This window comes from Balaenoptera physalus (genome assembly GCF_965194825.1).
Source record: "Balaenoptera physalus genome assembly, chromosome: 17".
Lineage (NCBI taxonomy): Eukaryota > Metazoa > Chordata > Mammalia > Artiodactyla > Balaenopteridae > Balaenoptera > Balaenoptera physalus.
The window spans coordinates 47,193,982-47,216,616 of NC_138895.1; the positions used below are offsets into that span (position 1 = coordinate 47,193,982).

The 22,635-nt window shown below is 42.9% G+C and overlaps 1 long non-coding RNA gene and 1 pseudogene across 2 annotated transcripts in view; one reads left to right on the forward strand and one right to left on the reverse strand.

Moving 5' to 3' along the window:
* The window catches only part of LOC309646452, a 333,740-nt gene that overhangs the window by 41,523 nt on the left and 269,582 nt on the right, over positions 1-22,635 (reverse strand). The window lies entirely within an intron of this gene.
* On the forward strand, positions 5,227-20,811 carry LOC309646438 (ADP-ribosylation factor-like protein 2-binding protein; annotated as a pseudogene). The gene is made up of 2 exons: positions 5,227-5,473; positions 5,779-20,811. The product of its transcript is annotated as an ADP-ribosylation factor-like protein 2-binding protein (transcript).

A 22,635-nucleotide genomic window follows, 5' to 3' on the forward strand; every position in this document is an offset into this window, starting at 1 on the left:
GTCAAAGCACTGTCTCCTTTGCCCAGACAAGCATGCCTTCAGGAAAATCTTAGGACATTGATAACCTTCTTAGGGCAACAGGGAAGCTACTCTACAAGGGCCTAGAGTTATATGGTAGAAATACCACAAACCGGAATCACAGGATTTGAAAATAGTACAAAGAGATCATCTTAATGAACTTTTTCATTTTAAAGATAAAATAAGACCCAAGAATATTAAGTTACATGCTTACCGTCACATAGCTTTTTTCTTCTTTTTCCTACAGCTGGGTCCAGGCTTCCGGACATCGTGTCCAGTGCTCTCTTAACTCCATGCCATTTCTTCATATTATTTTACACACATGCACACACCCCCACACATATCTATAACTCTCTTATCAGGAGAACATGATATTCAGAAGTCTAATAGGCATCTCCAATTTAACATAGCTAAAACAGATCTTGACTTTGTTCCTCAAAATGTGTCTCTCCCTGTCTCCCCCGTAATTGTAAAGTATACACCCACCCACACCCTAGAAATCTTCCTTGACATCTCTCTTATGCCTTCACATCCCACACTTCATTCGTTAGCAAGTCCCACTGGCTCTACCTTCAGAACATGCCCAGAAACAGACCACATTGCACCACCCTGGTCTGAGCACCTTGATTTCTTCCCTGAACTGCTGCAGTGGCCACCTGGCTAAGCTCCATGCTTCAAATCTTCTCTGTTACAGTCACAGCAGCCTGAAGGATTTTTATTTTTCAAAATATAAGCCAGATCATGTCATACCTCTTCTCAAAACCCTCCAGTGGCTCCCAATCACACTCAGAATAAAATCCAAACTCTTTCCTACGCTCTATAGGCCCCCACGTATGCTGCAACCTCATCTCCTTAAACTCTCAGACCTATTCATTTCACTCTAGCCACACCACTCCTCAAACACCTCGAGTTCATTCCTAGCTCAGAGTCTTCTCACATGCCGTTCCCTCTGCCTGAACGTTCTTCCCAAAGATTTTCCCACAATTCACTCTCTCACTTCATTTAAGTCTCTGCTGAAGTGTTACCTCTTCAGAGAAGCCTTCCCTGGCCACGTTGTCTAAAATAGAGACCCCTGCACAGACATAGAAAACAAACTTACAGTTACCAAAGGAGAAAGGGGATGGGGGAGAGATAAATTAGGAGTTTGGAATTAGCAGATATAAACTACTATGTATAAAACAGATAAATAACAAGGTCCTACTGTATAGCATGGGGAACTATATTCAACATCTTATAATAAACCATAATGGAAAAGAATATGAAAAAGAATACATATGTGTATAACTGAATCACTTTGCTGTACACCAGAAGCTAACACAACATTGAAAATCAACTCTACTTCAATTAAAAAAATAAAATAAAATAGAGATCTCTGCCTCCCCAACATTCTCCATCCTCTTATTCTGCTGTTCTGATTCATAGTAGACCAACACCTGACATTGTTTTACACTTTTATTTATTATTAGTCTTTCCCTGCTGGAATTTCAGCTCCATGGAGGCATTGTGTTCACTAAAAAATCTTCAATGCCTTAAAAGCACCTGGCCCATAGTAGGTACCCAAAAAATATTTGTTGAATAAATCAATTAAGATTGATCCTAAGATCAAGAAATACTCAAATGGCAATATTATTTTTAGCCAATAGAAACTTAATCCAGTGACTTACCAGAAACTGAAAGCAGAAATGTCATGGGCATTGCTAACGTTCAATGTAGTTGCCTTTGGGTGCTTTTTGTTTTTTTGTTTTTTGGCTGCGTTGGGTCTTCATTGCTGTGCACAGGCTTTCTCTAGTTGCAGCGAGCAGGGGCTACTCTTCATTGCGGTCACGGGCTTCTCATTGTGGTGGCTTCTCTTGTTGTGGAGCATGGGCTCTAGGCACGTGGGCTTCAGTAGCTGTGGCTTGCGGGTTTAGTTGCTCCGTGGCATGTGGGATCTTCCCAAACCAGGGCTCAAACCCGTGTCCCCTGCACTTGCAGGTGGATTCTTAACCACTGAGCCACCAGGGAAGTCCCTTCCCTTTGGTTTTGTAGACAATGCATCACAGCAGCCCTGAAATCTTTGTCTAGGATCACATCCCAGCCCTAATATGCTCAGGAGCCAGTGACCCTGAAAAGACAGGAGATGATATAGAAAAACCAAAACTCATTACTGCTCGAAATTAACAGCTCTGGCCATGTATTGTCAGTATCTACTGAGCCTCCTTCACTCCCAGACCTCGTGGTAGGAAATTACAGAAATAAACTCAGTCGCAAAGCAATAAAGGGCACTGCTATAAGGGATTCAATGCCTCTGATTCATTCATTCATGTTTTCCTTTCATCCAGCACTTTCATTGAGTGGATACTATGTGCCAGACACTGGTAGGTTAAAATCCTTTCTGGAATAAATAGTGTTTGCTATTGTTTTTGTTCCAGTGATGACACACAGTTATCCCTGTCACCATCATCTTCATCATTATTTCTGCCATGTTGGAGGCATGTGAAGGTCACCATGGGAACCCAAGGAAAGTCATCTAGATGTCTGCTGATGTATGTTTCCTACCATGGGGAGAGATGATGATATATACCAAGCAGTCTCACTTATACCTCCCAGCAAGTCACTTTATTCTAAGAATTGATCTATCTATCTTGGACCATAAAATCTAAGTTACCTGAGTCGTGGGGGTGAGGGAGAACAATTGGGCTTATTTCAGAGAGGAAACTCCATTCCCCTACTTTGGCAATATTTTCCCAGTTATAATTTAATCCTCAGAATCCATAAGAACCTTAGTTAGGATGATAACAGATAAATGAATGGCTGCAGTACATGAAAATCCAGACTTCCCTTCTAAGAGTTTGAGCTAGGTGGGTACCATATTTTAGCTTTTCACATCATCCTTTCAAATATATCATGATTCAACAGAAACTACTTAGGAGATAAGAAGATGCCAATACCATTACATGCATTTAGAAATAATCCATTGATGACACAGAAGAAATCAGATGGTTCACTTTTGCCATGTTTTTCAAAGACCTTCAGTCAGGCCAAATGCCTTCAAAAATAAATGAAGGGGGGAAAAATAAAATAAAATAAATGAAGGGAAAAGACGGAGTGCCTGTGCTAAAATTTTGGCAAAGAAACAACTGAAAGCTATCTTTGAACCCATTAAAAACCCACTTCTGTCTGATTCTCACCAAGAACTCCTTATATCTCCTTGGAATTCTGACTTCCATCCAAATATCCATAGAACTTCCCTTCACTCCTGGAGGGCCTGTTGTCACTAAGAGTTCCGAACATGATGCATTTGTTTCCTTGGGCTGCTGTCACAAATTACCACAAACTGGGCACATTAAAACAACGGAAATGTATTCTCTCACAGCTCTAAAGCCTACAAGTCTGAAATGAAGGTGTCAGCAGGGTCATGCTCTCTTTAAAGACTCCAGGGAAGAATCCTTCCTTGCCTTTTCCACCTGCTGGTGGTAGCCGGCAATCCCTGCCTTGTAGATGCATCACGGCAAGTTCTGCCTGGCCATCACAGGGTCATCCCCCCTCTCTGTGGGTCTCTGTGACCAAATATCCTTTTCCTTATAGTCATTGGGTCTAGAGCCCATTCTAATCCAGTGTGGCCTCATCTTAACTTGATTACATCTACAAAGACCCCATTTCCAAATAAGGTCATATTCACAGGTATCAGGGCATTAGGACTTCAACATATCATTTTGGAGGACACAATTCAACTCCGAATCTTCTACTCTGAGAAAATTCCACCAAATGGCATTATAAATGGCATTCCATCTTTCCTTCCTTTCTTCCTCCTTTTTACAAATATTTATGAATATTTACTATGTGATAACCCTATGTTCTGCTATGGAGGGTAGAAAGATGAAGTTGATATTCTCACATTCAAAAGGTTTAGACCTACCTAGTAGGAAGATTCAACTGTACATACAAATCATTATACAAGGCAAAAGGTGGTAATTGCCATGAGAGTCATAAACAGAGTGACACAAAAAATACAGAGAAAAGAAATCGATTCCAGCTGGGGAGAATCAAGCAAGACATTTGATCTTGACATTAAAAACTATCCGGGATTTGGATTTTCAGAGATTAGTAAAGGCGTCTCCAGTTGAGCTGGGTGAGCAAAGGCACAGAGGCAAGAAAGCACGGCATGTTTAAACATTTATCAGCGTGTCTAGGACCCCTCATGTGTTATTGCTGCAAATACATTTCAGAAGTGTTCACAGAAAAGAGATTAGAAGAAAAAGCTCCAAAAAGCAAACCAACAGGGATCATCTCTGGGAGGTGAAAATTTCCTTCCCTGCGTGCTTTTATATTTTTTTCTAATTTTCCTCAATGCTTATGCTTTATTTTTAATTAGGAAAAATAATACTTTTTTTTTTCAAGAAAGATTTTCACATCACCTCAGCGTAGTTGTCTCCAAAAAGGAGAAGAAATCAAATCTTTCCTGATACAGAATTATAACTGCGTGAGACGACTTTAATCGTGTCACTTGTGACAGGGAGGAAGAAAACGACCAGGAGATGGAGTTGATCAGTCAGCGGGTTCCTGCGGATACTGGCATTTCAGTCTGTACTTGAACGCAGACGGGCAACTCCGGTTTTCCTTTAGGTGAGCAATGCCTGCCCTCTGCTGGGGATTCAAAAGTTAGCTACCAAGGGCAAGAGTTTTTCTTTCCCGGCTTCCTAAAACAAAGTGATGAAGAAACAAGAAATGTAAACTCGTCATTCTGATTATAAAGCCATTCGTTTTGTTACTTTGGGTTTTGAATTACTTTAAGCGTAGGAGAGAAAAGTCTGTTGATTCACTTTCCTTCTTGGGCCAGTAGCACAGCCGGTCCTCGGGCTGGGACTTCAAAATAGCTTGTTCCCAAGTCAGGAATTCGGTCAGTTGGCGGGAAGGTGGATGGTTCGGTTTGTAGGGTGTAAGAAAGCAGGGGTGGCCGGCGGCAGCGGCGCGCTTAGTGAGGCCTGGCCGGGCTTGGAGGCCGGCGCGTGGCCGCAGCCGGGGAGCCTGAGGCCCAGGCCTCGCGCGTAGGCGCCACCCGGCTGGGCCGTGAACCAGCTGTGGGCTCGGCGGCGAGGCCTCCCCGGTGCCGGTTGGGTGTCTGAGGAGCAGAGCTGAGGCTGCGCCCGGGCCCGGGCCGCGGGCGGGGTACAAGGCCCGCGGGCAGCTGCTCGCCCGCGCCCGATGGATGAGACAGTGGCGGCGGCGATGGACGCCCTAGAGGAAGAGAGCTTCGCGCTTTCTCTTCCGTCTCTGATGCAGAATTTGATGCTGTGGTTGGATATTTAGAGGACATTATCATGGGTGATGAGTTCCGTTTATTACAGAGGAATTCCATGGACAAGTATTTACTACTGGGAGTTTGAAGACACGGAAGAGAATAAGCTCACCTCCACGCCTATTTTTAATGAATGTATTTCTTTGGTAGAAAAGTATATAGAAGAGGGCTTCCCTGGTGGCGCAGTGGTTGAGAGTCTGCCTGCCAATGTGGGGGACACGGGTTCGAGCCCTGGTCTGGGAAGACCCCACATGCCGCAGAGCAACTAGGCCCGTGAGCCACAACTACTGAGACTGCGCGTCTGGAGCCTGTGCTCCGCAACAAGAGAGGACGCGATAGTGAGAGGCCCGCGCACCGCGATGAAGAGTGGCCCCCACTTGCCGCAACTAGAGAAAGCCCTCGCACAGAAACGAAGACCCAACACAGCTAAATAAATAAATAAATAAAAGACTGAGCTCTTAGTTTAAAAAAAAAGTATACAGAAGAGCTGCTGGAGCGGATTCCTGGATTTAACATGGCGGCTTTCACTACAACTTTACAGCACCGTAAAGATGAAGTGGCCGGTGACATCTTCGACATGCTGCTCACGTTTACGGATTTTCTGGCTTTTAAGGAAATGTTCCTGGACTCTCGAGCAGAAAAAGAAGGCCAAGGACTGGACTTAAGCTGAGGCTTAGTGGTGACTTCATTGCGCAAATCATCTTCATTGCGCAAATCATCTTCATTGCCAGGTTCCCAGAACAATATGCGGCCCCAAGTCCCACCTCCAGGTACTGGGATCATTCTGGACATCACTGGCCGAATAGACTGGGAGAGGCTTTGGCTAATGATGTCAGAAGAATACATCTCAGAAAGACTGACTGTTCTGCAACCCTTTATTAATGTTAAGTATTGATGAGTCAGAAGAAAATTATCTGACCTTCCAGGGACACGTTCTTGTCTTCAGTAACCCTAGTACTCCTCCCGGAGTAGACACCTCTCTCAGGGGCTTCTGAGTCTGGCTCCTGCAGCAAGCCCAAGCCCAGCATTCCACCTGGGGGGCCCTTCCCCAGCATACATGTTAACGTGTCCATATTGGGAGAACGCACCATCACCAGCTCTCTTGCCCAGCAGGCTTTGCATGTCCCACCAGGCTTTCTGTGCACTCACAGCTTATATGAGTCAGAGTTTCAGTCCTGCAGCCTCTATGGGGTTTTTGGCTGGGAGTATTTAATCTAGAGTTTAACTCAAGCTAGCTGCCCATCTCAAGATTTCTGAAAATGCTACTCTCACAGCTAGTCTTGGCTGTAGAAATCAACTTAGAGAGATGTCCTTTACCTAAAAGCTACATGTGAAAAATCAATGTCTGGGCTTCCCTGGTGGCGCAGTGGTTAAGAATCCACCTGTCAATGCAGGGGACATGGGTTCGAGCCCTGGTCCGGAAAGATCCCACATGCTGCAGAGCAACTAAGCCTGTGCACCACAACTACTGAGCCTGCACTCTAGAGCCTGTGAGCCACAACTACTGAAGCCTGCGCACCTAGAGCCCGTGCTCTGCAACAAGAGAAGCCACCGCAGTAAGCCCATGCACTGCAACAAAGACCCAACGCAGCCAAAAATAAATAAATAAATTTATTTTTTAAAAAAGAAAATCAATTTCTAGTCTTCTATGTGTAGTCCTTGTATCACTGTCTTCTGCTGGTCCTGATGTAGTCCCATTGTTTCTATAACTCATTTACGTGTTTTTGAAAAAATATTTTTATAGATGAATACACAGGCTAACCTAGTGGATATAATCTTGGAACTTCTTTGATTAACCACTTCAAGATCAAAGTATTATATGCTGTGTGCTTTTTAGCTGTTAGTGCTATGAAAGCAAAAATGCTTTCTATGTTGATATTCCTATTTTACTGGGCAACAATGAATATATGCTGGAAGTAGTCTAAAAGGTATTCCTTTCTTAGAGCATGTTAGCGTTTGTGCAGGTTTGCTTAAAACCCTTTCTCTGTAAATCAGCTCCTTAGGTTTCCTGTTGGGATAGGGGCTCTGCACTTCCTTCTCGTTGTCAAAATAATCCCACCAAGATAGCGTTCTGCTGGTATAGCTCAGCACAAGTAGGAGATAACAAACAGCTTCATTGGTCATCTGTCTGCTTGGATTGGTTTGGTTTAGTACAATGTTTCATAGAACATTACTGACCAGAAAACATGGATGTCACATCCCTCGAAAGAAAAACCATAATAGTTCAATTCCCAATGTGCACCTTAGTTTTTTTGTGGTTGTTGTTTTTATTTTTATTTTTCAAGTAAAAATAAGAATCTCTACTGACTTTTCACTTGGCTATTCTGGTTTTAAAGGATGAGCTATAGGTTATGTGTTTTTCTGTACCAACGTGGTGCTTATTAAATACTTTCGTACCATTAGTAAAATTTGAGGTGTTTTACAAAAACAAAACCAAAAAAAGAAAGCAGGGATGGGCGAGTTCCTGCCTGGTGCCTCAGGGCAGGTAAGGGGTTTGCACAGAGTAATGGAGAGGCCTTGACACCAACAGGAATCGGATGCTCTCCTAATTCAAGAGGTTTGATTAGGGCTTTTTCTGAATTAAGCTTGATTGGGTGATACTTTTAGAAACTTTAGAAACTTTAGGTTTCTCAACCTCAGCACTATTAACTTTCAGGACTGGGGCTGCCCTGTGCGTTTTAGGCTGTTTAGCAACATCCCTCACCTCTACCCACCAGATGCCAGTAGCACTCCTGGCAAGTTGTGACAACCAAAAACACCTCCAGACATTGCTAAATCCTCCCCCACCCAGCCCCCAGGAGAGGAGACAGAATCGCCCCCTGCCGAGAACCACAGCTTCAGACCCAGCTTCTTTTCCTTTTAAAACCTGGGTGTATTTACAACCCATCAGGCCCATTGTGTGCAAACCAGCAGGGATGTGAGGACAAAGCACAAGGGGTTCAAGACGCCAGTCACCCTAGGCCCAGCCCCTCAACCTCCTGGGGCTTGGTTTTATCAGCCGTAACATACTGTTATCATAACTTTTATCTTGCAAGACTGTTGTTTGTTTAGTTAACAAAAACTTGCTAAGCACCTATTATGTGTTAAGCTGTGTGGTGAGGGCGGGCATGTGGAATAAACATGTCAGAACGTGAAATTACCGTGAAGAGCGGCAAGCGCTACATGTATGTGCTTCTGCAGTAAAATGAATAATGAACCTTTGGAAGGTGGCACTTTTAGAAAGACCGAACACAGGCCCACAATCTTATTCACATTTCTGAAATGCAAAAAACTCTGAAAACTTTTTCTTTTTTCTTTTCTTTTTTTTTTTTGGCATCAAAATCTATTTGCTGGTAAAACCTGACGTGACATGGAGGAGGCTCTGTACATTTTTTATCGATCCTGCTGAGTATGAATGGTCATATTTTTCTGCACAAATATGAATGTGTTAGGTCAAGGGGTATTTCCCCAGACTGTGCTGAGGGCTTTAAATTATATATAACATGTGCACTGCTTTACTTTTCTAAAACCCACAGCAGCTGAAGGCCAAAACAGAGACAGAGCCAGGGGTTTTGAATAAGGGACTATGGACCTGGTCTGTGTAAATTAGCAGGGAAAGAGCAACACAGGAGCTACACCCTCACCCCAGAAGGAGCCATTGGTTCTCAGCTGCACCTTGTACCCAGACAGGCAAACTGTGAGCTTATCATATGAGATCAATGGGAAAAGACAGGTGTGTGAGTTTGTGTGTAGAGCGCGTGAACTTTGTCCCTGGCTCAGCAGAGGAGCCCCGTCCAAAGACCACTAGTCACTCTTTTCATCCATCACCCTGAGAGACAAGAAGCAAAACCTTTCCTCCAAAGGGCTCCTGGTCACAGATGTGGCCCAGTATCCTTCTGTAGCTACAGAAGCCACTCAAAACAGTCCCTCCCCCCATCTTGGTATTAATATATTTGTTCATTTCTCAAATATTTGTTGAGTCTCTACTGTGTGCCAGACACTGAGCTTGCCATGGAAACTTTCCCTTTTTCTTTCTTTCCTTCTTTCTTTCTTTCATTTTTTGATATGTCAGTATTCTTTTCTGTTATTTCAGAAAATGGCAGAATAGAAGGAAATTTTAAGGTATGATCTGAACCAATGAGTTATTCCATGATTAACAGATGTGAGTTCTTTTTCCTTTATGTGATATATATGTGTAATTGTTACCAAGTGGCATATGTCTTTAGACAGTATGTCCCAATTCTATGGGTTAAAAGTGGTTTTGTGTTAGGGTTAATGTAAAGGGAATTTGTCTTAGAAAAGCACTCATTCACAGTAACTATTTGCTGATGTTTGTCTCTCCTCACTAGACTATCTACTCTTTAAGAACTTCTTTGTGTTTGCTAACTGCAGGTGCTTAATAAGTGTTTGAGGAGGGAATGAAAGAATGATCTTCCAACCTTCTGGCTGAGGATTCTCTGCCTTTACAATTGAGCTCAGTGACTGTTTCCTAGTCTCTTTATTTATTTGTTTATTTATTTATTTATTTATTTTTGGCTGTGGTGGGTCTTTGTTGCTGCGCACAGGCTTTCTCTAGTTGCGGCGAGCGGGGGCTACTCTTTGTTGTGGTGCACGGACTTCTCATCACAATGGCTTCTCTTTGTTGCAGAGCACGGGCTCTAGGCGTGCGGGCTTCAGTAGTTGTGGCACATGGGCTTCAGTAGTTGTGGCTCACAGACTCTAGGGCGCAGACACAGTAGTTATGGCACACGGGCTTCAGTACTTGTGGCTCACAGACTCTAGGGTGCAGACTCAGTAGTTATGGCACACGGGCTTAGTTGTTCCGCGGCATGTGGGATCTTACCAGACCAGGGTTCGAACCCGTGTCCCCTGCATTGGCAGGCGGATTCTTAACCACTGTGCCACCAGGGAAGTCCTGTTTCCTAGCCTCTTGAGACAGACGACAGAGATGCAGGTAAGTCTTACATATGTGCAGAACTTTACAGTTTTCCAAGTACTCTCGCATACATTGAAAATCATTTTTAGATTAAATTAATCCAGAAAATAAAACTTGACCACAGGAATGGTAGCAAGTTTTCCTTTTACACTGACTGCAGTTAGGAGAAGTTGTCTCCTTCCTTCCAATTGGTCCACTAAATTGGTCTTTAAATGCAGAATTTGAAAGTGTGAATTTCAGGGGCTTGGAGAAGCATCACTACCTTCTTCAACTGAAGAAAAACCAAGTCGAGAATTTAAACAGCATCAAAGGCAATCCAGGTTGAGACTTAGCAAGATTTTGTTGAACATAAAATATCTGAAGCAGTGGAATGCTTTCCTAAAAGAGGTACAGAATCACCACAAAAATGGTGGTTCCAAAATTACTCTCATCATACAGTTTTGTTTTAGTTTTCCTGTGGAAAAACCTGCAGGAAAATATTTGGCCACCAGAGGGTACTCTACCAAAATCCAAAGGCACTCCCTCAGGGAGTTCCCTATAAAACGCTCAGATATTGAAGACCTACCAAGGGCTAGTCTCAAAGTTTTCATGGTTGTTTTCCCAACCCATTGTCCATAAACTGTACTCCATGGGAAAGCACTGTATCTTCAGCTCTAGCTTTCCGGATCACGACACCATTTCTTAGTGACAGAGAGTCACATGGGATCAACACTGCCCCAAACTGGAGTTCTATGTCAGCTATAGCCCTTTTGCATTAGTGGGACCTGTCTTGTTGCATCTGCTCATGAATATAGAAATTTACATAAGGTTAATTTATGTTTTCCACTTCTCTTAAGTACACTGATGATGAATAAATCAGAACAATATGAGAACATATGAGGCTGTTGCATTTAATTTGGCAATTAATAATTAAGAGAACTATTTGTCATTTAGAAATACCACGATTAATCCTTTTAATTACCATCTGGATCTCTTTCTTGTAAATTATTCGATTTACTTAATCCTTGTTTACTTTCATTCAAAAGCCCTCAAATTTCACTAATTTGGCACACCAGATATTCAGCTAATCGCCTTAGTAGTAAACAAAACAAAATATAAAGGAACTTAACACTGGAACCACTCTGTTGGTGGGAAAAGGATGGGTGTGGGAGAGACCTACCTTCCAATCCCCATTAGCCACCTGTGGGATCCTGGGCAAGTCACTTCCTGCCCCTAAACCTCATTCTCTTCCCTCATAAAATGAGAGAGGGCTAGACTGGAGCAGAGGATTTTACTTTTTCTTTTTAAGTGAACCTGTTCTTCTGTAATGGAAGGGGAAAGTCTATCAGTGTCCTGGCTCTAGGGAGATGGCAAATGGGTTCCATTTGGATTCACCCAAGTTCAGGGGGTTTTCCCTTCCACACCGTACCACTTCTCCAGGTCTCCAGAACCACGACCCCCATCAGTCATGGGAATGGGGCTCATGCATGTGGGACAGGTGTTCCCACTGGAGTTGTCCACATGAAGTCAGAGTCATGGGGCCCAAGTGTGCTCAGTTACCTGTTTCAGAAGCTAAACAGTAGATTAAGTGAGGGATTTATTTCTCTCATGTAACAAGGAAACTGAGTAGCAGGTGCCCAGCTCAAATGTAGCTGCTCAAGGACCAGGCTCCTTCTGCATCTCTCTTCTGCCATCCTCAGCAAGGGGTCACAAAGTATCTATAGCCTCTCTGGGCATCGTGTCTCCGTGTCTGGCAGGAAAAGGAGGGAAAGGAGAGGGCAAAGAGCCCATGCCAGCTGAGTCTGTCCATTTTTATTAGGAAAGCAATAGCTTTCCTGGAAGCCTCATCCAGTGGAATATGGAAGGCTTCATTCACATCTCATTGGCCACAACTATCCACATGATACTGAAGGAAGCCTGGGAATTTTTTGATGGGCACATTGCCCCCCGAACCAAATTGGAGATAGAGCAGCAAGGAAAATGAGGTGCATGGAAATTGAATAGGCTGCTGGCCGCATATGCCACAAGGATGAGGAAGTATTGGGACATAGATGGAGGTCCTCGTGCTAGTCATTGGATGATATACACATGTTTGTCTAAAAGGGAGTCCTCGCCAGACACCAAGAAATCCATTATCGAAGCTCCTCCTTATGGGGGACACAGTGCTCACTCCAGTGGAGACTTGGTTCCTTTGATACCTAACACAGGTGAGCCATTCATCCATGGCTTATGTGCCAGGGGAGCCTGGCAGTCACTAGATGCTGACTGACTCTGCACCTATCAGAGTCTGGTCCCTCACCCAGGGACCTCCCACTATTCACTACACCCCTCTTCCCCCTCTCCCAGCTCTGAGTCCTTCCTCAGGCAGGAGTCTTTGCCTTTCCTCATTTCCCAAATCTCTGTTCAACACACAGGAATCTGCCCTTTTGGAAGCCCAGGCTTTTGAAATTCACAACCAAAGAATACTTTCCATTCTTTGTCCCTCTGTTTTCTCTGAATCTTCTTCTCCTAAGGCGATGAACACAGAAAGTCAAGCTCACTGAATGGGTCAAGGACCCAGGGATATAAAGAAACACCAGAAATGAAAAACAACTTAGATTTTAAAATATTATCCCTCTGCTCTTCATGTGAAATCTTACCCAGAAATCCAAAATGTAAGAGAAATAAAAACTAACCAGTATGGTTAAGGGGTGGGTGGGAGATGGGAGGAACCCAGGACCCTCCGCATGAGGCCTGAGAGAAGTCAGCCATGGAAAGTTACAAAATTCACCAAATTGGAAAATCTCTATGGTCTCTTCCAGCCTGAAAGTTCTATGATTCAATGTTAAAGAGCAAACTTTTAGTCTGTTTTCCCAAAACTTGAAAATAGTCCCACATAATAAGTGTGACAGATGAAATAAAGGATAATTAATGCGGGCGTGTTCCTAGCCTTTCCTTAATCCTGACCTTACTCTTGGGCCTGTTGCAGGATTTTCAGCTTCCCCACACTCCAAGTAGGGTTTTGTGATGAGGAATCAGCATGGAAAAATGAGAAACAAGAAGAGACACTTGGTCAAAAAGCTAAGCATAGAAATAATATATGACCCAGCAATTGCACTCCTAGGTATAGACCCCAAAAAATTGAAAACAGATACTCAAACAAACCGTGTACATTCATGTTCATAGCAGCACTATTCACAATAGCTGAAGGTTAAAAGCAACCTAAGATGTCCATCAACAGATGAATGGATAAATAGATTGCAGTACGTACATACAATGGGATGTTATTCAGCCATCAAAAAGGATAAGTGTGGATACATGCTGGATGAACCTGGAAAACATTATGCCAGTAGAAAGAAACCAGACACAAAAGGCCACATATTTTAAGATTCCATTTATATGAAATGTCCAGAAGAGGTGAATCCATAGAGATAGAAAGCAGACTGGTGAGTGCCAGGACCTGGGTGAGGGGAGAGTGGGGAGTGGCCACCTCTTGGGTACCGGGTTTGGGGGAGGATGAAAATGTTTCAGAACCAGATAGAGGTAGTGGTTGCATAATAGTGTGAATTTATTAAATACCACTGAATTCGCTTTAAAATGGTTAATTTCATGTTTTGTGAATTTCATCTCAATTTTTTTTTTTAATCAGTTGAAGAAAAAGAAAAGAAGAAGAGGTAGCGCCAGGAGGCATTTGCAGGGAGAGTGTTTGAGGGCAGCCGCTCAGGAGGGAACAGCTGTGACTATGAGGGTAGTGGGCAGTGGAATGCTGCTGGCGATTTTATGTCCCTTCCCCCGTCCCTGAAGTCCAGGTAAAGGACTCCAGCACTGTCACAGTCAAGAGCATAAGCTCCAGAACCAGACGGCTTGGTTTTAAATCCCAGTCCTGTTACTTATGAACTGTGACCTTGGGTGAATTACTTAGTCTCTCCATACCTCAGTTTCCTCATCTGTAACACAGAGATAATAATAATACCTAGTTCATAGGAGTTGTTAAAAAGGAAAGTTAATTAATCTGTATATAGCACTTAGAAGAGTGTGGGCATCACAAGCCTTCAGTGAACGTTACCTCGTGTTCTTTGTCATTTTGGTCTCATGCATCTTCCTGTTTGACCAAACCATTCTAGAAATGAGTGTGTCAGTTGTGCTTTATAAATCTTATATCAATGTTTACCTATTCTATGATTTTTTTAATGCAAACTTTGAGGCAATTATAAATAACATCACCTCCAAAAAAAGGTGTTTAGTTTCCTAGGGCTGATGTAACAAGGTACCACAATCTGGGTGGCTTAGGACAACAGAAATGTAGTCTTTCACAGCTCTGGAGGCTAGACGTCAGAAATCAAGGTGTCAGCAGGGTCACGTTCCCTCCAAAGCCTCTGGGAGCAGACACTTCCTGGCTTCTTTCAGCTTCTGGTAGCCCCAGGCATTCCTTCGCTCGTGGCTGCATAGCTCCAACCTCCGCCTCCATCTTCACATGTTGTCTTCCTATGTGCCTTTGTGTCATCTTCCCTCTTTGTATGTCTGTGTCCAAATTTTTCTCTTCTTATAAGGACACCAGTCATGTTAGATTAGGGGCCCATGCTACTGCAGTACGACCTCATCTTAATTTAACTAATTACATCTGTAAAGAACCTATTTCCAAATAAGATCATTCTGAGGTCCTGGCGGTTAGAACTTCAGCATATGTCTTGGCGGTACACAATTCAACCCATAATACTTCTCAATTGCTAGAGCTCTTCTAATATATTCATAAACTCCACTGCCACCCTTCTGTGGTCCAGGCCACCTGCTGGAACAACCTTGAGGAAGCAAAAAGCCTTCCTTCTGCAGACACATCTCTCATGTGAGGCAGGCACTTTGTATACATACTGTAACAGTTGGTCACATTTGGTTCCTCAGCTTGTCTATGAGCTCCCTAAGGGTAGGGACTATATCATATTCAACTTTGAAGAGTAGAAAAGTACGAGAAGAGTACCTAGTACATACAATGGAGACTTCAACAGGAAGAAGGTAAAGGAAGAAAGTAAAACTCAGATGTCTACTAGCTCAGTAGCCCCGCTTGTGAGTAATACCAGGCCCTCAGCTCTCCTTTTCTGTTTGTTCCACCTCTTATTTCTCTCACATGGGCCCCCATCTTTGCCTCCATCAAGGCTTTGCTCTGGACTGCCAATAGCCACTCTGACCAGGCTGGAGCAGACAGTTCCCTGAAACTCCTAAATGACATGAACTCCTTCTGACCACTACAACCAAATCTGTGATGGCCTTAGGGTCACAGTTCTCTCCTTTATAAGGCCAGGACATAGAGGACACAAGCCCTGATTACCTGCAGCTCAGCCTAGTGCCCATATAAATAATAGTAGCTAAGCTTTATTGAGCACTTACTATATTCTATTCTATTCTATTCTATTGTCCTCAAACAGATCAGCTCATTGACACCTCACAATAACCTAATGTGGTAGAAACTATTGTTATCCCTACTTTACGGATGAGGAAACTGAGACTTAGAAGTTAAATAACTAGGCCAAGGTCACAGCTAGTGGAAATGGGAACTAGGATTTGAATGCAGGCAACCTAACTACTGTGAAGACAAAAATACCCAAAACTTGGAAACAGACAAAGGATGGCTGCCCATCTTTTCAGTGTCATGCTGGACCATTACAGAGCCACTCCAGAATTATCCTAGTCTCTAGGGGGTTTACCCTAATGACTCGCTCTTTACTATTGATTAGGATAGTCTACAACTTTGTAAGAGTAGATATTAACTTGTAGAAAGCTGAGGGTGATTCAAATGATTCTTGACCTATAGCAGGGCAAGTGAGCTTCTCTCTAGTGAAAAAGATAACTGCAGAGGTTACAGTTGTATTGTTCTCTAGGAGATTAGCTCGTTTTGCATCTAATATAGCAGTCTCATTCCAGCATTCTTTCTTTCAATGACTGTAAATACTTCTGTCCCAACTGTAATCCTTTGCACCAGGTTTACCATCCTGCTACTTCCCTCATTAATGAGTTAATTAAATGAGTGGCACATGTTCATTCTATATTTGTATGAAAGTTAGATTTTCAATGTTCTGGAAATTTTTACTTGGCACACCAAAGCCCACATGCTTAACTACTATACTAGAATGAATGAATGAAATTGAATATATGTTGATTATGTTTAAGAAGGGAGGGAATTCCCTGGTGGCACAGTGGTTAAGAATCCGCCTGCCCCATCATCAAAAAATCTACAAACAGTAAATGCTGGAGAGGGTGTGGAGAAAAGGGAACCCTCTTACCCTGTTGGTGGGAATGTAAATTGATACAGCCACTATGGAGAACAGTACGGAAGTTCCTCAAAAAACTAAAATTAGAACTACCATAAGACCCAGCAATCCCACTACTGGGCATATACCCTGAGAAAACCATAATTCAAAAAGTGTCATGTACCACAATGTTCATTGCAGCTCTATTTACAATAGCCAGGACATGGAAGCAACCTGAGTGTCCATTGACAGATGAATGGATAAAGAAGATGTGGCACATATACACAATGGAATATTACTCAGCCATAAAAGGAAACGAAATTGAGTTATTTGTAGCAAGATGGATGGACCTAGAGTCTGTCATACAGAGTGAAGTAAGTCAGAAAGAGAAAAACAAATACCGTATGCTGACATATATATATGGAATCTAAAAAAAAAGAAATGGTTCTGAAGGACCTAGGGGCAGGACAGGAATAAAGACACAGACATAGAGAATGGACTTGAGGACACGGGGAGGGGGAAGGGTAAGCTGGGACGAAGTGAGAGAGTGGCATGGACATATATACACTACCAAATGTAAAATAGATAGCTAGTGGGAAGCAGCTACATAGCACAGGGAGATCAGCTCGGTGCTTTGTTTCCACCTAGAGGGGTGGGATATGGAGGGTGGGAGGGAGATGCAAGAGGGAGGAGATATGGGGATGTATGTATATGTATAGCTGATTCACTTTGTTATACAGCAGAAACTAACACACCATTGTAAAGCAATTACACTCCAATAAAGATGTTAAAAAAAAAAGAATCCCCCTGCCAATGCAGGGGACACGGGTTCGATCCCTGGCCCTGGAAGATCCCACATGCCACGGAGCAACTAAGCCCTTGCACCACAACTACTGAAGCCCACACGCCTAGAGCCCGCGCTCTGCAACAAGAGAAGCCACCACAATGAGAAGCCTGCACACCGCAATGAAAAGTAGCCCCTGCTCACCGCAACTAGAGAAAGCCCGCGCGCAGCAACAGACCCAATGAAGACAAAAATTTTTAAATTTAAAACAAAAGATTCCATTTCTGGGAAAGCTAAAACTGTAATTAAGTCAAGTCTCAGTCTGATGATGTGGGGCTTAGCATAAGCAACTCCATTTTGGGCCTGTTGTCTTGTTTTTAACAGGTGTAACCTCCTGGGGATTCTTAAAAGGGAAAATAATTAACACCTTTACCAAGGGCCTGGCTCAGCAGAAACCAAATACCCCAATGCAAGGCCGCTAATCGAAGTTAATAAATGAAATAACTACAACACAGTACATGATGTTGTTGCTTTGAATAGAAGATGCTTAATAAATATTGAATGAGTTGAAAAATTGATCCCTGATACAAAATCACTTCTGCAAAAAATAAAGCCAAGTTGAACAAATTCAGTCAAAGACATCTTTCAGAGCTATTAAAATTGTACCCTTTATTTGGGGAAAGATTATGACACACATACTTAGTTCCAACTCACTGCCAATAACTTGCTAATGGTGCTAATAGAGTTCTTAACTATATGGGAAAGACTATGAATGACCTATTTTCCATGTGTTCAGAAACATAGACATATGTTAACAATCCATTGTGCTTCTGTGTTTCTTCTGTGTCTCTTTTCTGGGATGGTTATGGGCATTTGTGGTTTCTATCTGTGGAAGGATACCACTGGCACACCAAGGGAAGGGAGATTCCAGGCAGTATTAAGGGATGACCTTATAAAATGTTAGTAGGCTTCCTGAAACATGTCACTAGTTAGGCAACATACTTACCAATTCATTCAAGGCTCTCTTCTAAGTGGTAGGGACACGACAATAAACAAAATACACAAACTGTTTTGTCTTCTTGGAGTTTATATGCTGGTGGGGAGAAACAGACACGAAAAAAAAAAAAAAGAAATGCATGTAGTGATAGTTGGTGACAAGTGCTGTGGAGAAAAGGAATACAGGGACAGCAAAGAGGGATTTCCAGGTGAGGGTTGGAGGAGGGGCTTGCAATTTAAGAATAGAATGATCAAGGATGGCCTCGGTGAGTAAAGACTTTAAGGATGTGAGACAGCAAACAATATGATTCAGTTATACATATACACGTATCTATTCTTTTTCAAATTCTAGGCTCCATATAAAATAAAAAATGTTTAATACATTTACAAAAATAGAACTATTCACATTCCTTGTGAAAAAAAATATGAATTTGGGGAAAGGGAATTCTAGGAAGAGGAAATAGCAAGGGCTAAGTCCTCAGGCAGGAGCATTCCTGGTGTGTTTGAGGGACGGTAAGAAAGTCCCAGGGGGAAGCAGAGTGAGGGAGGGAAAATATCGAAGAGAGGAGGGAATGGGGGGACAGATGGGTTAGGGTTTGGGGGAGAGGGCTCTTACGATCCACTGATGTCTTACCAGGATCACCCTGGCTGCTGGACTGAGAATAGATTGGAGAGGTGTCAGGGCCAGAGCAGGAAGAGGAGTTCAGAGCTGTTGCCCCACTGAATGAATGGAAGCCACCCTTCCCAGCAGCCTTCCCCTGCAAAAGCCTGGCCACTTGAAAATGTGTCCAGCCTGCTCTTGCAATGTCATCTTGCAGTGATCAGATTTAATCCCTGCTCTGTAAGAAAATCCAAAAAAAGAGAAAAGAGAAAACGGGGCTGGACATGAGGGTTATAGTTTCCGAGGAAATAAGAAAAAATAAATAAAATTGTGATTTGCATCTTTGACATTTAGGGAAATTGAGTGGACTCAAGTCTCCTTAGGAAGAAAACAAGCTAATGTTAGTAAGCTAAAAATAACAACGCAATATGGAGGGCTGGAATAATTAGCCTGGAAAAGGGGTTGCCCCAGTGATCTCATTACATTTCCTCAGATGACTTTCCCAAGCCGTGACAGGTGAGTAATAGGAAACCACTGGATGGTCAGGCACAATGGTGTAGTTTTAAAAACCTATAATTTAAAGTTGAAATAAATGGCAGAGCCCCCAAACATCAAGAATAGATGATAGTTAAAGAAAATGACATGCACTAGTGTCCTATAAATAGCTGTCTTGAGATGTACTGTCACTCTGTCCTTCACTGCAAGTCAAGACCATGAGCTGCTGTATCCTTGGACACCTGCCAAATGCGTGTGGGTGGAGGTTCCTGCACATTTAAATTGTACAGCACCTATTCAGCTTAGATGCAGAAGGTTTGTAGAGTTTTTTCCTACACTGCACTTATGGAAACCAAGACCCACTGCTTGGAAGGTTAATGCTTTGCTGCAGGTCAGTGCTTTTTTCACCCTGCCTGCTGACTTGTGTGAACTGAAACAAAAACCAATTATTCTCCAAAATCAAAATCTTCAGATGCCTCAGGAGCAGTTTTAATTTAGTTTTAGAATTATGGGCTGGCTTTCTCCCTCACCTCTTGGTGTCAGATGTAGCCAAATTAAAAACATGGTCAAGTAATGGAAAGTTACTTAAAATCTTTCTCTCATGACTGTCTTCTCTTTACAACCATTATCATCATTTTCTGGCTGGTCACAGACACATTGCTTCTAAAATGGAATGCCCCTTGGCTCATTTTGAGCTGTATTTCTCACCCCCTTTATTGACCTCTATCCCTTTATCTCATCCCCTTGGAAGCCTGAACCTCAATTCTATAAATACATTAAAAATAAAAACTGATCCCATTTGGAACAAGGTCACATCATTGAATTTATTCTCAGAGCACATCATGACAAATAATTCTTGTTTGCTCTATAATATGCTTAGAATCCAGGCATGACCAGGCTTCAACCTCTTGGCATCTGTAGTGGTCAAAGGGGAGAACTCAAGCTGTACTATTCCTTCCCCATCCCAGCTGATCCCCACTTGGCCCTGCCTGGGGCCCAGGATTGACTGTCTTGCTATCTCTCAGCAGGTGGGCTGGGTGCTACCCACTTAGCGGCTGCAGGCAGTCACCGAAGAGGAGACTGTTCCCTGCCCATAACTCCATCTAACTCGGCATCTCAGAAACTAGCCTCTGCAGAAAAGTGGTCTCCAACCTCAACCAGCACTTCAGTACATTGCCTAAGACTCCCTCTACATGTATCTACTCATTAATTCAATTCATTTAATTTCACCGACTATGTGCAAGGCATTGGGCCAAACATAGGAGAGTCAATGGTCTACAGACAGCCCCATCTTCTGTTCCTCGCTCTAGCCTACACTGTTCTCCTGAAGCCCCACCCCAATACCTTCCTCATTCCTCTTAGCAGTGATCTAGCCAATTCTAGAGAAGGACTCCCTCAACTCCCTACACCATCTAGATATCTACACACCTATCAGCACCTTACCTATCTTTCCCTCCTTCCTTCCCACCTCAGTGGAAAATGTATGATCTGGGTTTCATCAGTTTCCATTTCCTTAGTGCACTGACTCCAATCTCATCCGGCTAGTGGTTCTTTTCCAACAATATTTTTACATGTTCAGGTCTATCTCAAATTAAAAATTCATAAATAAGTGATTTTTCCTCTATGTCCTTCTCTAGCATTCAAGCTACCTCTGTCTCTCCATAACCAAGATTTTAGAGGAATCCATACATTCAATCCCCACTTCATCATCTCGGCAACAACATTAATATGACCGGTTCCCAAATGTGAATCTACGTTCTGGGTTCCTCCATATATGATCAAAGATCTACTGGATATAGCACCAGTTAGATGGCCCAAGGCACCTCAAACCGCATATGCCTGGAAGTAAGCTCATCAGCTTCCCTAGACTGCAAGAGTTTGGATCCCACCTCCTCCACTTACTGGCAGAGTGACTTTGGGCAAGTTCTTGAACCATTTGTCTTCCAATTTCCCCCTTCATGAACATCAAGAACTGGGAAGGGTCTGAGATGTTGCCCTACTTGCAAACTAGCAAGTTAGCCTGCCATACTTTCATAGATGCTGGCAGAATACACGAAACTCCTGGGTCAGAAATGAATGACAGTCTATTACTGAAGACAACTGCAGTAGCCAGAGTATCAGCATGTATTACACTGGTTCCTTGAGCCCCGGTTCCCACAGGGAGATGCAAAAACCTGCACATGCAGTGTGATTACAGGAGAGGAACCCTGAGTTCAGGGAAACTGCTCTTTGCTCCAGAGGGAGACAGTATATCTCCCAAGGCTGCTTGCTACATGTTCAGTAAAATGTGGGGAATGTTATAGCAGCTAAATTACCAGGTTGTTGTATTAAATGTGTTAAAAAAAAAAAAAAAAAAGCCTTTAAGACAGTGCTAGGTACATATAAGCCCTAATATTATTTCATAACCCTAGTCCCTAGGAGCTCACTGGTTGAGGGTGTATGTTATTTATCTCTGTGTAAGCCCGTGTCCAGCACAATGTGTCGTGTGTGTATACAGTAGTTGCATCATGTCTGCTACATAATTGGTTGTCAAATATCTGAAGCTCTTGAAATAGCACATGTACAATTTTACATTCCAGGCTATACTCAATGCTATGTTGGTAGAAACCTTAAATACTGACTCACCTTGGACTTCACAAGTGAATTACAATGTTAATTGTGGGAGCTGTCAAGTTAACATGAGTTGTGTGGAAAAAAAATCACCTAATATCCTGCTTTTTAGAAAAGATTTCATAATGTCTAAGGGTTTGTTTTAAATATATGTTCCATGGAAAGTATTATTATCCCTTTAAATAAGTTATAGATTAATAGGGGCAGTTTCAGACAAAAAAATGCCTTTGCCCTTACAGTTCATTTGACCTATAGCACAGTAAGCTTCCGACGAATCCACAGCCAAAAGTCAGTGACTACTGTACTTTACATGAAACTTAAAGATTTATGGAGTACATTCTTTGCGCCAAGTACTATCCTAGGCAGTAGGGATATCCTAGGCAGTAGGGATATCCCAGGCAGAGGAAAAGGCCAATATCCTTCCTGCCCTGGAGGACTCACATTCAGAAGGGAAGAAATGCATCAAAAACCCAAATACAAAAACACTGGGGGAGTTGATTTGGAACACCAACAAATAGCATCCCGTTTCCCTGCCAATGTTCTAAAGCAACGAAGAAATTAAAGTATCCACGTGTGGAGACCAAAACATCACTTTTAAAACTGACAGGGACTTCCCTGGTGGCCCAGTGGCTAAGACTCTGCGCTGCCTATGCAGGGGGCCCAGGTTCGATCCCTGATCAGGGAGCTAGATCCCACATGCCGCAACTAAATATCCCACATGCTGCAACTAAATATCCC